The sequence below is a fragment of the Sceloporus occidentalis genome, unplaced genomic scaffold (genome assembly GCF_023333645.1).
Source record: "Sceloporus occidentalis isolate IW3139 unplaced genomic scaffold, rSceOcc1.0.p SCAF_4, whole genome shotgun sequence".
Lineage (NCBI taxonomy): Eukaryota > Metazoa > Chordata > Lepidosauria > Squamata > Phrynosomatidae > Sceloporus > Sceloporus occidentalis.
The window spans coordinates 142495457-142510505 of record NW_028316984.1 but is presented as its reverse complement, the minus strand read 5'-3'; the positions used below and the strand labels follow the sequence as shown (position 1 = coordinate 142510505).

Sequence of the window (15049 nt, the reverse complement as noted above, 5' to 3'; positions counted from 1 at the left end):
TGATAGTGTTGAACTCATTACATCCAGTAATGGACAAACCTAATTAGACATTAGGACTGACTGAGTCACAATCTTTGCTGGTGCTGGAGTTTTGGTTCTACTGTGAAGTTTTGGTGTTTTGTTTTGTTTAAGGCTGAGCTATTCCAAATAGAACTTACTTAACAGTCATCAACTACAGAAAAATGTAGAAGTTAGGTTTCCTTTTTGTCCTCCTTCAGGCATTCTCTATTGTCCTATGCCTTCCATTTCCCATTAAAAGTAAGTATGTACAGGAAAATGTATAAAAGAGAATGTAAAGTTACCAGGTTTTCGTTTACATATCTGAGGAAGACTTTTACAAAATAAAAATAATTGCAACTAATATGCTTTGATCTATTGGGTTAATTTAATTTATGGTATAATGATAACTTCAATTCATACCACAGCTGCTGCAATATATTTCAGCTGAGGTCACACGGTAACACATGATAACGTCTCTTCTGTTGGAATGAAGGTTTAAAGCTCAGCGCCTTATCTGAACTTCTCTGTCAGCAAAAACAAGATCCAACTCAGCATCCAGCAATTAGGATAATTAATCCCTTGATTCAGCTAAAGAATACCAAGTAGGAAATAGGTTTAAATCTGAAGGTGCGGGGGATTTAAATTATAACCATTTAAAATTATTCTAGTAACACTAATTTTGTCTTAAAGTAACAGTCTGATAAAAAGTTAAATGTGCTTATGATGCTATCTGATTCCTGAAGGCCTTTTGGATTATGGCTTATGTGCAAATATATGTGCACATTAATATACATAAACATAATTGGCAAAGGTTATACTGCCACCTGTAAAAGCAAAAACTAATCAAGTTGATTTTGCCATTTTATATAAGGGATACAATTTTACTATGCCATTGTATTTAATGGGACTTGAGCATTCACAGATTTTGGTATCCACGGGGGTTCCTGGAACCAAATCCCAGCAGATACCAAGGGCCCACTATAATACTTCTCTACCACCCATTTATCTTCTGTTTTAGCACATAAAAGTAATACTGTGTTTAAAGCGTTAGTGTTAAAATACAGATTTCCTTATGACTTCTGCTATTATAAAAAATCAAAACAGTTGGGGATAAAAATATATCTGATTTTCTATTATATAATTCTGTATACATTTACTTGGGAGTACATCCTCTTGAATACTTTGGGGATTACCTCTGGGCAGGCATGCATAGGCTTGCACTGTGAGATTCTTTCTTTCCTCTTCAGCTCACCTACAAATTCTCCATGTTCACCGTGACAGCTGCTCTTCCTTCATTTCCTTTCTCCAGATCCTTTTGAACAATTGTGAATATATTTGTTTTGCACATTAATATGACCTTGTCACAGTAGACCTCTAGGTGGCTTAGAAATCAAAGGCCTACATGTCATTCACACAGACCTGTGTCTTTTGGCACACAGATAGTTCTAAGCCAAATGTTGCATTGCAGAAACATTTGGGACACTTACAGTTCTGGGCTAGTTATGTATACAGTATGAATTACTCTAGGAAGAGACTTTCAGCGACTGGATTGTATTTGTACTGCTACTTTCATATCGTAGGATCAGTTATAATATCAGAAGCAGCTCTAATTCCAGTTTGGACTGGTTTTTTTAAAAAAATTATGATTATTTGTACGTATCTCTGTCAGTCAGCCATAAACCTTATGGGAAATATGGAAAGAAAACTATGGCAGAAGACATCTTTTGTTGCTGTTGTGTGCCTTCAAGCTGTTTCTGATTTATGGCAATCCTATCATGGGGCTTTCTTGGCAAGATTTGTCCAGAGGAGGTTTGCCATTGCCTTCCCCTGAGGCTGAGAGAGTGTGACTTCTTGCCCAAGGCCACCCAGATGTTTTAAAAGGGGGAAGTTCAAAGGGAAACATTGCTGGGGCTCAGTCAGTTTTCAATTATGTACGTCTTCTATCAGTATAACAAAAACATGTTTGTGGACCTCAGCTGCTTCTTGGATAGCCCTTGAAAGTGGCAACCCCATTTACTCTAGTGTTATGCCAAAAGATCTTGCAGCACCTTTGAGACTAACTGAAAGATGCCAGCCACAGATGCTGGTGAAACCTCAGGAAGAAACTCTTCTGGAACATGGCCACATAGCCCCAAATCCCACAAAAAACTATGGATGCCGGCCATGAAAGCCTGCGACTCCACATTGAAAGAGAGAAGCTGGTAGCATGAGCCTTTGTAAACTTGAATCTACTTCCTCAGATGTATTTGGTAGAAAACCCAGGAATAGGCAGATCAAGCTATTTATTTGTGGTGTCACAACAAACTACAATTCCCAGGATTCCATAGCATTGAGCCATGGCAGTTAAAGTGGTGCTAAACCAGATTATTTCTGCAGAGCTGGTTCAAGTAGTCTTAAACACACTGCAGAAAAGATCCAGTTTGAGGCTGCTTTAGCTTCCCTGGCTAAGTGCTAGGGAATCCTGGGAATTGTACTTTATTGTTGCACCAGAGTTCTCTGACAGGGGCTTAATGTCCTACAAAAACTACAGCTCCCAGAATTCCCTAGCACTGGGCGAAGGCAGTTAAAGCGGTGTCAGATTGGACTATTTGCGTGTTCTGGACCAAAGTTAACCCCTCACAACTCCCTCCCTCTCTGCCGTGCAACCAAACCGGGCCGAGAATTTATACCGAGGGGGCGGAGCCTCGTGCGCTGACGGGTTCTCCTCTCAACCTATCCTAGCCGCCTCTGCTGAAGTTTGAACCAATCGAGAAGAAGACGCGGAAAGAAGCGAACGGAGTGGGGTGAGGCGGGTGTCTAAAAATCAAAGCCCTCCGAAAGCGAGAAGGCGGAGCCAGAGGCGTGACGGGCGTGAGCGGCGACCAATAGGTCTGAGGCACTGCTTCCGAGGCAGCCAATGCGTGGCGGCGATGGAGGGAGGCGGGCGTTGTTGTCAGGGCGCCGGGAGGAGGAGGAGGTAGTGCGGCTCGGCAGCGGCGGCTGAAGGGAGGCGGCTGCGGGTGGAAGCAGGTGAGAGAGCCAGCCAGCCAGCCAGGGCCCCGGCGGAAGGCAGACGGGGGCCCCACCTTTCCTTCCCTGGCGAGAGGGCTCCGGAGAAGGAAGGAAGGAAGGAAGGAAGGAGGTTGGTGCGCTGGAGGGGGATTCGTGAGGCGTCGGCTCCTCGGGCGTCCCCTGAGGTGAGGGCAAGGCAAGGCAAGGCGGGAGGGGAGGCAGGCAAGGGAGGGAAGCCCTCCTGACGGCCATGGAGGACCCGGCGAGCATAGCAGGGAAGCCCCCGCCCCTCCCAGGAGCACCTCATCCAGGCTCTTCTGAGCCCTGCTGGGGATGGAGGACGCTGCAGAGAAATGGAGGGCATGGCTGAAGCTAAAGGCACTCCTGGAGATATTAAATTCGGGCTCTTCTGAGCCCTCCTGGAAATGGAGGACCTTCCAGGGGAAAAAGGAGGGCACGGCCAAGGCAGAACGCTTAAAGCACTCATGGGAGCCATTCAGGTTTTCTTGGGCCCTGCTGGACATGGAGGACGGTCCGGGGAAATGGAGGGCGCGATTAAGGCTAAGAGCTTAAAGCACCAATAGAAATATTAAGTCCAGGCTCTTCTAAGCCCTGCTGGGAATGGAGGACGGTCCGGGAAATGGAGGGCATGGCCAAGTCAGAAAGCCAAGAGCACTCCTACAGAGATTGAATCCTGGCTTCTTGCTCTTAAAATGGAGGAGGTGACCAAGCGCTCAAAAGCACTCCTGGAAACGTCCAATGTTTGCTCCCAGAGTCCTCCTGGAAATGGAGGACGGTCCGGGGGAAGTGGAGGGCATGGCCAACTCAAAAGCTCGAAGCACTCATAGAGACATACCACTCTGGCTCCCTGCCCAAAATGGAGGACAGGAACACTGCTGGAAATACTAGATCCAGGCTCCTGCTGGGAATGGAGGACGCTTCGGGAATCCCTCCTGGCAGGAAGGCAATGAGATGGAAGAGGAGGGCTGAATCCGGAGGCTCAGGGCTTCCCTGCTGCTCCTCCTCGAGGGGGAGGCAGGTGGCGATGGTGGGGCCCCGGCCTGGGCCCTCTGCCCTCCCTTCCCGGTTCCCCGGGCGGCCTCCCTGCCTCCCTCCCTCCTCGCAGGGCCAGGCCCTGGCTGCCTGTGGGCTGGTTAGGTATTTCTCAAGGAATGCTGCCAACTGGATTGCTTTCCACAGAGCAGCCCCATCTCCCTTGCCAAAGCTGTGAGGCTGTGGGCAGGGAGACCTTTCCCTCCTTACTACATATGTAGCATTCAGAGATATAGCTATGTCCGTCTGTAGAACCAGTACATAGAGATCTTGTAGCACCTTGGAGACTAACTGGCAATTTCTTCCTTTCTTTCTTTCATCCTCGCATACCAATGGCATACAGACGCCTGTCCCTGGCTTCCACTCCACCAAATGCATCAGAGGAAGGAGACTGAAGTCTCGGAAAGCTCATGCCGCCACCTTCTTTCTTTCAGTTAGTCTCAGAGGGGCTACAGGATCTCTGGGTGTGAGTGAGATCATAGGATCATAGAGTTGGACGAGACCCCAAGGGCCATCCAACCCAACCCCATTCTGCCATGCAGGAAATCCCAATCAAAGCACCTCCGACACGTGGCACATTTGAGACTTTGTTTAAAGACCTTCAAAGAAGGAGACTCCACTACACTCCAATGAAGGAGTTTCTTCCACTGTCAAACAGCCCTCACTGTCAGGAAGTTCCTCCTAATGTTGAGGTGGAATCTCTTTTCCTGGAGCTTGCATCCATTGCTCCGGGTCCTAGCCTCTGGAGCAGCAGAAAACAAGCTTGCTCCCTCCTCAATATGACATCCTTTCAAATATTTAAACAGGGCTATCATATCACCTCTTAACCTTCTCTTCTCCAGGCTGAACATACCCAGCTCCATAGGTCTCTCCTCATAGGGCTTGGGTACCTTCTGGGAGTAAATAAATAAATAGGCAAACAAACAGCATACATTTTCAGACCCTTCACCATTTTGTTTGCCTTCCTCTGGACAGGCTTGTGTGCCTTCAAGTTGTTCCTGACTTACGGTGAACTTATCATGGGGGTTTCTTGCTAAGATTGGTCCAGAGGAGTTTGGCCATGGCTACCTTCCCCTGAGGCTGAGAGAGTGTGACTTGCCCAAGGTCACCCAGTGGGTTTCATGGTTGAGCTGGGAATCGATCGCTGGTCTCCAGTCGTAGTCCAGTGCTCAAACCACTATGGCATGCTGGCTCTCTGCTTACTGTATATACTTACTGTATATACTCTCTAATTACTGTATATACTCATGTAGACATTTATTGACCTCAAAAATCTGAGTCAGTGTATCCACAGGTCAGTGTAAGTCCTGTACTTTCACTCTTATTTAAAAAAGGAACCATCAGCCGGTGAAAGGCAAGATGACTGTAACCTGTCCTGGAAGCACTGACCCTGCTACCCGCCTCTACTCTCTCATGTATCTTGCATTTAGGGTGAGCACAAACAGTTATGCCTTCAGGGATTTTGTAAGTTCTTTGACATCATTTCCCTTTGTTTCATCCTTTGCTTCCTTTGTTACATGCCCCTAAATTTTACCCTTGGCTTATCCATGGGTCATATCAAAATCCATAATTTTGGTCCCCAAACCTCCCCTCAGTTTATACTTGAGGTCAATTTATAGTTGGGTATATATGATAATTTAGAGCAGAAGGATTGTAAAGAGTGGTGGGGAGCTGCTGAGAGAAGTGCTGTCTTTTATCTGTTATTCTTGCTGGTCTTTGTATGAAGGAGATCTGAGGCGTGATGGGATGGAATCATTGAGGTTAAATTAAAAAACAGACAAACCCTAGTCTGTGTGGTAAGTATTGGTTTCAGCACTCTGATAACTTTCCTTTTCAAAAAAATAATCACTCCAGCTATTTTGCAGTCTGGTGAATGGGCAGGGAAACAAGGGAGCAGGTTTTTGAGAAGTGGCTTAATGTGGATTCAGATTACAATTGGTACTGAATTATGAAATACTGCTGGTTTTGTATGTACTGTTTTCTCTATCCCAGTGGAACAGAAAATAAGTGGTATTCTTGAGAGAATTAATAAAAAGAATTGTGGACTCAAAGGTGGAATGCATTTACATATTAGCATTTCTTTGGAATAGTCATTGTGAAAGGATGTATCTCATTGTCTTGATATAGTTATCATCTAAAAATTTTTAATAATGAGGTTTTTGCAACCTGGTCATTAATGTTTTATAAAGCTGTAAAAGAGTTTCTAGTAGATTTTTTGGTTGTTGTTTTTTTTAACATGTGGGTTGTCACGCCTTCCAAGTTTTTCCATCTCTCCTTCCTCCAGTCCTTCAGCATAGTGTATTTATAACAATTTGGTATATGGTTGTAATAAGTTGTTTTAAGTATTTTGTGGTCCTAACCAGCGTACATGGCATTATCAGTACAGAAGATGGTTTTAGGAAGTGGAGTTTATACAGTAGTCACAGTGACATTTGTTTCTGGTTACTGTCTTCCACAAAAGTGTACACGTTAAGCATATTTTTGGCTTCTGTAGTCCTTGGCTTTTTGTGTGGTTAAAATCAAGTTAGGTCTCTTGAGGGTGCCTTTTGAATATTTGACACAGAAAAACAGCACTGTTCTGTACAAAGTTTTCCACTGGCTTGTTAAGCTGTTTCCCTGTTCTTTCATTTTTTGGCCATTCAACACTAAATGACATTAGTGGATAAAATACAAACACAAATTGTCATCCTGTAAAAAAAAAAATCAAGTTAAATTGCTTTAATTGTCAGCTGAGGAGTGTAAGGCACCAGATCCTGTCTGATCTTAGAAGCTAAGCAAGGTCAGCTCTGCTTAGTACTTGAATGGGAGACTACCAATGAATACCAGGTGCTGTATGCTATATGGCAGAGGATGGAGCTGGCAAAGCCACCTCTGAGTCTTCCTTTCCTAAGAAAATCCTATGAAATTCACGGGGTCACCATAAGTCAGCAGGTTACCTGAAGGCACATACACACAGATAGAGCATTTTGTTCAAACAATAAAAAGATTAAACATGGTATATTTTATTTATCTAGAAGTGTAGCCTCCTTGGCTTAAACATGTACACTTTTTAAGTTAATAATACATAGTGACTAGGGGTCTGAACAGACAGGTCAAAATAAAGCTGCTTCAGGTCACTTTGGAGGTATGCTGTTTAAAGGAGCCCTGGTGGCGCAGTGGTTAAATGCCTGTACTGCAGCCATTCACTCAAAACCACAAGGTTGCGAGTTCAAGACCAGCAAAAGGGCCCAAGCTCGACTCAGGCTTGCATCCTTCCGAGGTCGCTAAAATGAGTACCCAGACTGTTGGGGGCAAATTAGCTTACTTGCTAATTAGCTTACTTGCTGTTCACTGCTATGATCTTTGGAATAGCGGTATATAAATAAAACAAATTATTATTATTATTATTAAATGCTGCATGCGTCCTAAGTGGCCAGAAGCCACACCAAAGCCACACTCCAGTCCTAAGGATGAGAGTGCAACTTTGGTGCAGCTTATGGCCTCTTAAAATGTGTGTGTCATTTAAACAGCATGCCTCCAAAGTGACCCGAAGCAACTTTATTTTGGTCTGGTTGTTCAGGCCCTTGGAGAGCTATTCTTGTTATGATGTGATCCATTTTCTACACCTTTGCTTTATTGAAATACGAATTCTTCTTGCTAGGTGAGGTATGTTGTTACACACACATACAAAACACCCCTAACTCATCATATTGGCCGGAGCAACATTGTGCAAACAGTGTCGATACCTTATTCAAAAATAAATAATTATTAACTGCAAAATATTAAAAGAAAACAAATCCCTTCTTAATTTGCACCATTTAAAACGACTCATTTAATGTAATTTTGCTAATAACTATACAGATATTCCTAAATTAAAAAAAGTGTTTTCCATCAGAATTCTGTCCACATTTGTGTTAATAATTTGGGGTACCAAAGAAGAAAGGAGACAGGCTTTTAAAACGCTTCCCTATTTCATTTACTCTAGAGACACATTTTGCCCTTCACAGATAATCAGACAAGTTGCTGTGTACATACTTTGTTTAGTCCAAGAAGTAGACTATGGTCATGAGTGAATGGAATATTTTGTATTGTTTAAATGTGTGAGAGCTTGGAGTTTTCATGCCTTTAAACATCTGTTGGACAATGTGACTTTATTTCCATGGTTTTCTACTTTCTTGTTTAAAGAAATGAGGTTGAAGGAAGAAGTCTTCTTTTGCCAAGTGGCTGAGACTTGATCATGATCACTTGGAAAAACTCTGTCTAAAGCCTTTCTTACATACTGCACAAAGCTGAATAGTTTTACTTCTTAGCTCTAGAATCAGAAGATACCTAATTTATACATTTTAATTAAACTCAGACCATGTTGGGAATTTTTTTTGGCTCTAGATCAGTCCACAATAGGTTATTGCCATTTCCAGAACAATAAAATACTTTTTAGGAGTCCAGATGTTAGTTGGCAAAGATATTTTGAAGTTGGATAAAAAGTGAAATTATTTCTGGATCACGTAACATTTCTTGGAAAAATAGGAAAAGTCTGGATGAAGTTACTCAAAGTTTAGTCTCTTGATTTCTGATCTTTCCTGTTCCATAAACATGGGAGTGTCTCAAAAGGCCTTAAACCACCCTCCTCCAGTCTGTTAACTTCCAGTTGTTTTACAACATAATTTTCTTCATCCATTAACTTTGCCAATGCTGGCTGGGGCTGATGGAAGATTTTGCATCAGGAGCACAAGTATGTGAAAAAAGGCAATTGTTATAAAAGACAGGAAACTTCATGGCAAGAGCTAGGAGCACAAGATAAAAGCAGTGGTGGACAGACCCAAATTTGGACTGGAGAGGGTTATTTTTCATTAAAGGCTGTAATCACATCCTTCCTCATTTTAACTAATTACCATTCAGCGTGAAAAATACCAAAGTTGAAAGTTAGTTTTCTTTTAACTTAAATAATTGTATTAGGGAACACAATCTGATTTTCAAAGTGGGCAAGAATCCAATGGGCAAGTTTGCCAGTGGATATTTATTCAGGAAAACTATAAAACTCTGTAGGACATCATGTATCCAGGGGTGCATCTATCCTGTAGAATGTAGTTTCACACCACCTTTAGTGTTGTAGATCCACCCGATGGTATTCTTGGATTTGTAGTTTCACAAGGTTTTTTGTCTTCTCTGCCAGAGAGTGCTGCTGCCTCACAAAGCTACAAATCCCAGGATTCTGTAGGATGGAGCCATGACAGTTAAAGTGGTGTCAAATTGCATTATTTCTATAATGGAAATGACCCTATAGTCCCCAAGAGCTAAATCATGGAACAACATTATAAAGGCTTTATGTGCTACTTGCCACATTAAATGTTTGTAGCTCAAATAGGGAAGTGAACAGAAAGTTGCTTAAAAATGTTTAGCAATCAAGCTGTCAGGTCTGGGCCATTTGAGGCAAAGACTGAATGGCACTGTTTGCTACACTTGCCAGGACCTATATATAAAAATTTGCCATAACATGAAAATACAGATCTTAGGCAAGGATTCTTAGTTATTTTGTGATATTTATAAAGTATTTACTCTGTGACATAATCATATCTTAGATTACAGCTCTCTTTGCAGTAATTGTGAAATACAGCATTTTTCAGTACTTCCATGTTGTACAAATATAGATTGAATGCACAGATCCTTATGGAGCACCTTGGTTTCACCCCCCCCCCAAAAAAAAAAAGAATCTCTCTTCAAAACTACCATCAATTCATAAGTAGGTTCTATTTACAGGTAAGTTCCATGATCTGGTGGTGGTTCGGTTGGCATTGCTTGTAAATATTGTTAAGAGAAGAATTTTGTTGTTAACTGCTCTTAAGTCGACCCGGACTCGTGGTGACCCTATCATTGGCCTGTTCCGCATGGGCGTAAAGTACGTCCCCAGGACGTACTAGTGTTAGGAAAGGGCGTGCTTTATGCATGCCCCTAACCCTAGCACATCCTGGGTACATACAAAATGGTGGCGCCCGTTGTACACGGGCGCCGCCATTTTGATGTCGTGGACGCCTAGTGTCCGCACGTCGCGTGGCGCTAATGACGTCGTGAGTGCACCATTGGCGTCTTGCGGCATCATTAGCACGCCGCAAGAAGAAGCGCCATTTTGGGGCTTCTTTTTTGTGGTGCCGAGGAGCTGCGCGGTTTGGCCGCTGGGGCTTCTTGGCGCAGCAAATAACGGTGCCGGAAGACCACCCATTTTGGGCGGTCTGTAATACGCCATTGAGACATCTCCAAGATCCCCTGTCCTTCACTGTTCTGCTTAGGTCCTGCAAACCTCTCTATCAATCTGCTGTATGGTCTTGCTCTCTTTCTGCTACTCTCTACATTTCTTAGCATGATTGCCTTTTTAAATGAGCTGTGCTTTCACTTGATGTGGCTGAAGTATGACAGCCTCAATTTGATCATTTGAGCTTCCAAGGACCGTTCAGGTGTGAACTGTTCAAGGTCACATTTGTTTGTCTTGTTGGATGTCCATGGTATCCTAAGCACGCTTCTCCAAGACCACATCTCAAGTGAATTGATATCCTCCTTCTTGATTTTCTTTGCTATCCAGTTTTCACACCCATACATTGTGATGGGGAATACAATGGCTTGAATGAGTGTAACTTCAGTTACAACTTTAGTGTTCATTTGTATATCTTTAGGAACTTGTTTAGTTCTTTAATAGCTGCCCTTCTCATTCCTAGTCTTCTGATTTAGTGACTGCAGTCCATTCTGATCAGTGTTTGATCCTAGTTATGGGAATTCTTTAACTACTGGTATTTTGATCTCATTATCTAGATTGAATTTATATATGTCTTCTGTTGTCATTATTTTGTTTGCTTTATGTTCAGCATTAAATCTGTCTTTGCATTTTCATCTTTCACCTGCCTTAGTAATTGTTCCAAGTTTGTGAAGTTTTTCTGCTAGTAGTATGAGTTTTCTGCTTATCTTAGATTGTTGATGTTCCTTTATTCCTCTTCTTTTTATTCCTCTTCTGAGGACCAGTGGACAAATTTCCTTCCCCGGGAACTTATCACCAGTACTTCCGTTTTCTCTGGATTCAAACTGAGTTTGTTTTCCCTCATCCAGCCCATTACTGACTCCAGGCAGGCATTCAGAGGAGAGACACCATCCTTAGTCACTGCATCAGTCGGGGACACAGAGAAACATATTTGGGTGTCATCAGCATACTGATAACACCGCGCCCCGTGTCTCTGGATGATCTCTCCCAGCGGTTTCATGTAAATGTTAAACAAAGTGGGGGACAAAATAGCTCCCTGAGGGACACCAGATGTCAGTTCCCTCTTAGAGGAGCAAGTGTTCCCCAGCTGCACCATCTGGAATCGACCCGAGAGGTAGGAACGGAACGACTGGAGCGCAGTGCCCCTCGATGCCCAACTCCCTCAGGCGTTCCAGAAGGATAACGTGGTCAATGGTATCGAAAGCCACTGAGATGTCCAATAGCACCAACAAGGTCACACTTCTCCTGTCAATACCCAGACGGAGATCATCAACTCAGGTGACCATGGCAGTCTCAACTCCGTAACCCACTCTGAAGTCACTTTGAAATGGGTCCAGATAATCGGTTTCATCCAAGACAGCTTGGAGTTGGAAGGCAACTGCTGTCTCTATCACCTTACCTAAAAATGGCAATAGTGAGACCAGCCTATAGTTGTTTCTTAACAGGGGGTCCAGGGAGGGTTCTTTGAGCAACGATCTGACTGTTGCTAATTTCAAACTAGATGGAAATTTTCCCTCCCTGAATGATGCATTAATTATACGACACAATAAAGATGTTACTGCATCACCACCCTGGGCGGTCAGCCAAGACGGACAGGGGTCAAGAGAGTATGTTGTCTTCCTAACACTTCCAAGAAGCTTGTCCACTTCATCGGTATGTACAAACTCAAAATGATCCAGTTTAATGGAGTCCACTGAAGCGCCGAACACCTCTTCTATTGTCTCTGAAGAAATGCCAGCGTCGAGATCAGCCCTTATCTGAGAGATTTTATCTGCGAAGAAGTTGTTAAAGTCGTCACAGCAGGCCTTAGTTGGTTCTAAAACAGGGTTCAGGGCGGGGGAAAGCTGAGTTAAGTTTGTAGCAGGTGAAACCTGTGCTCTGTCCTCTAGATAAAATGGGTGGGAGAGGGGCAGAGGAATGAATACTAGACAGTTGTTACTGGCACACAACAATTTATTACAGAGGATACTCAGTTAAGTTTTTAGTTCAGCAATTTTGTGGTATGCACTAGATTTTAAAAGCTGTGAAATAATGTTTTCAATAGTTTTCAGATACAGTGGGGGGATCAGAAAATATGATTACAAATGATTGTTTGTTTCTATAACAAAATTCTTTCTGTATACTTTTTTCAAGCCAGCTTTCTTGCCACCTAAAAACTAAAAACCTGAGAAATCTTTGTTGGCTTGACTTCTTTGTGTGTCTCTCTTGTTGGAAAGAGCTGAGCTAAGAAGTTCTGTGGAAAACCTCTAAATCAACTGATTCTGTCCCCCCCCCCCCCCCCAACACACAGACATGGTTGGTATGACTTGTACTGACTTTCTGTATTTCTGTTTCTGCCGACTGCAACATTTCCAAAAGGATTTTTTTCTAGGCAGTGTGTTCTGCTAGTTTATATAGATTAATGAGACAGAGCTACTACTAGCTTTGTACATTTCTATGTTGGGAGGCTTTCTTGATAGACAACAGCATATTTGATAGCTTGGGCTTGTTGATGAGTTACCTGCCTTTTGTGGCAGTTCTTCCAGTAAATATTTCATTTTGACGTCAGATACATATTCCTTTTGAAGACCAGTAAAGGTTATTGCCTGCACATATTTGCTTAGAAGTAAATCCCACTGAGTTTAATGGGATTTAACTAGCATGGAAGTATGGATAGGAATGCAGCCTTAGTTTTTGTAGGGTTGAAGGGCACTTTAATTAACCATAAAGCAAGAAAACAACAACTTTCCATGTTTAACTAACTCTGATTTTTAATTTGGCTTTATTTGTTTTTGGTTTTTCACTCTAAGTAGGATACAAGAACTAGAACAAGAAGAAAGTGCTTAAAAGATAATCATTTTGTCTTCTAAACGTCCATTTCTTTAGATTGGGGATAGGCAACTGAATGGCTATGTGAAAGCAGATTTGGGGAGGTGAAGAGGGGTAGTTTTCATTGGCTTGCCATAGTTTTCTACTGACAGAAATCAGTACAGCAATTAGAAAAAAAATATGAGAGCCGTTGGAGCTGTTGTGGAACTGCTGGAGCCCTGATGGCGCAGTGGTTAAATGCTTGTGCTGCAGCCACTCACTTGCAAACCACAAGGCTGTGAGTTCAATACCAGCCCAGAGGCTCAAGCTCAACTCAGGCTTGCATCCTTCTGAGGTTGCAAAAATGAGTACCCAGCTTGTTGGGGGCAATTAGCTTACACATTGTAAACTGCTTAGAGAGTGCTTAAGTGCACTGATAAATGGTATAGAAATGTACTTGCTATTGCTATTGGATAACTTCAGGGGTCATCAAAGTAGAATACGGGGATTGCATGCAACCTGGAAGCCATATTTGCTTGCCCCTGCTCTAGATTAATTGTGCTTTGATTTGGCATTACAACCCTGTTTGGTTTTCATAGACTTCATTAAAAAAATCCTGTAGTCCAAAGGGCTTGGATTGAAATATCTGATACAGATATCTGTACTGCACATTTTATGTGGTATAAATGTTAAGATTGTAGAAAGTGAAATTAAGCATTTGGAAACTACTGTAAATTCTTGAAGAAATAACAACCCAATAGCATACATTTCCTTTATAGTCTTCAAACTTGAAATTAACAATCTAGTACTAAGTTCTGTTTGACCATAGTAAAACAAACAAATTGATATGTAACAGATTCCAAGAGCAGCACTTCCAAAAGAAAGAACTGTTTATAGTATATTTATGCATGCATCCTAGAAAAATTAACATGGAAAAAAACCCTGCAGTTTTTAGTCCAATTTCAACAGTATGCGTGTACTGTTAATTATTAAATTTCTAAAGTAATCTATTTTTTAGAAATGGACCGTTGGAGGAAGATACAGTAGAAAATTGTCAATTAAAATGTTTATCCCATATGTCTAACACCTCAGTTAACATCTATGTTTAGTACACTTATCTTCTGCACTGACAATGCAAAATCATCTGGGGTATATGGTTCAATTCTTTTCAGATGGGAGATCTTGATCATAGTGGGAAAGCTCACTGGAGAGCAACTTTGTGGTTGCAAACAAAAAGGCAAATTCAGTTTTAGAATCGTTTCACAGAAGGGAATTGAAAATAAAATACTGCTATTGGTGTAGTCATACTGAATAAAATTTCTAGTCATATAATTCAAATAGGGTTTTCTTGATTTGGAAAAGATGCACAAGAAGAGCTGCTACCAAGGGGTTGGAAAATGTTCCCATTAAGAGAATATTAAGTAAGTTGGGGCTCACTAGTCAAGGGGAAAAAGACTTAAGTTTTCAATCCTATAGCAACTTATATAGGAGTTAGAGCCACCAAACTCAGTGGACTTCAGATGTCTTCTGAGTAGACATCTATAGAATTGTTTTGTAAGTGAGGGAATGATGGAGATGTGCAGAATGAACAGAATTTTATCTCAGTGGTACTGCATGCAGTCATTCAAGAAAACTGATTGACAGCATTATAAAACAGACCAGTAGAAGGATTTTTTGTGAATGTGTGCAATGCCTAATTAATTTAGAAAACTGGTTCTTTCATTGTCATGACAGCCACTGCAATAATGTCTTATAAAAAGGATTTGGCAAATTTACAATCTCATGGATCTTTGGGTAGCCGTTGACTTGGATGGTTAGGAATGGAACCTCCATATTTGGGAGCAACATAAATATCGGGGCTGTGGTCAAACATCTGGCCATGAGCTTTCTGGAGACAGCTGTCAGCTGTATATTCAAAACAGAATAAATCACTAGGTGAATATACAGTTGTATTCTCCTTTTTTATATGAGGATTACCACTTATTTCATACTCAA

At 42.0% G+C, this 15049-nt stretch overlaps 1 protein-coding gene across 7 annotated transcripts in view; it reads left to right on the top strand.

The window, feature by feature from the left end:
* The first annotated feature begins 2927 nt into the window (after positions 1–2927).
* Positions 2928–15049, top strand: part of NUMB (NUMB endocytic adaptor protein) — an 86420-nt gene continuing 74298 nt past the window's right edge. For 2 of the 7 annotated variants that reach the window (XM_089521830.1, XM_089521831.1), the window contains exon 1: positions 2928–3176. The gene's annotated coding sequence lies outside the window, so the exon portion shown is untranslated. The other 5 variants (XM_089521837.1, XM_089521838.1, XM_089521839.1 and 2 more) reach the window with 4 other exon arrangements.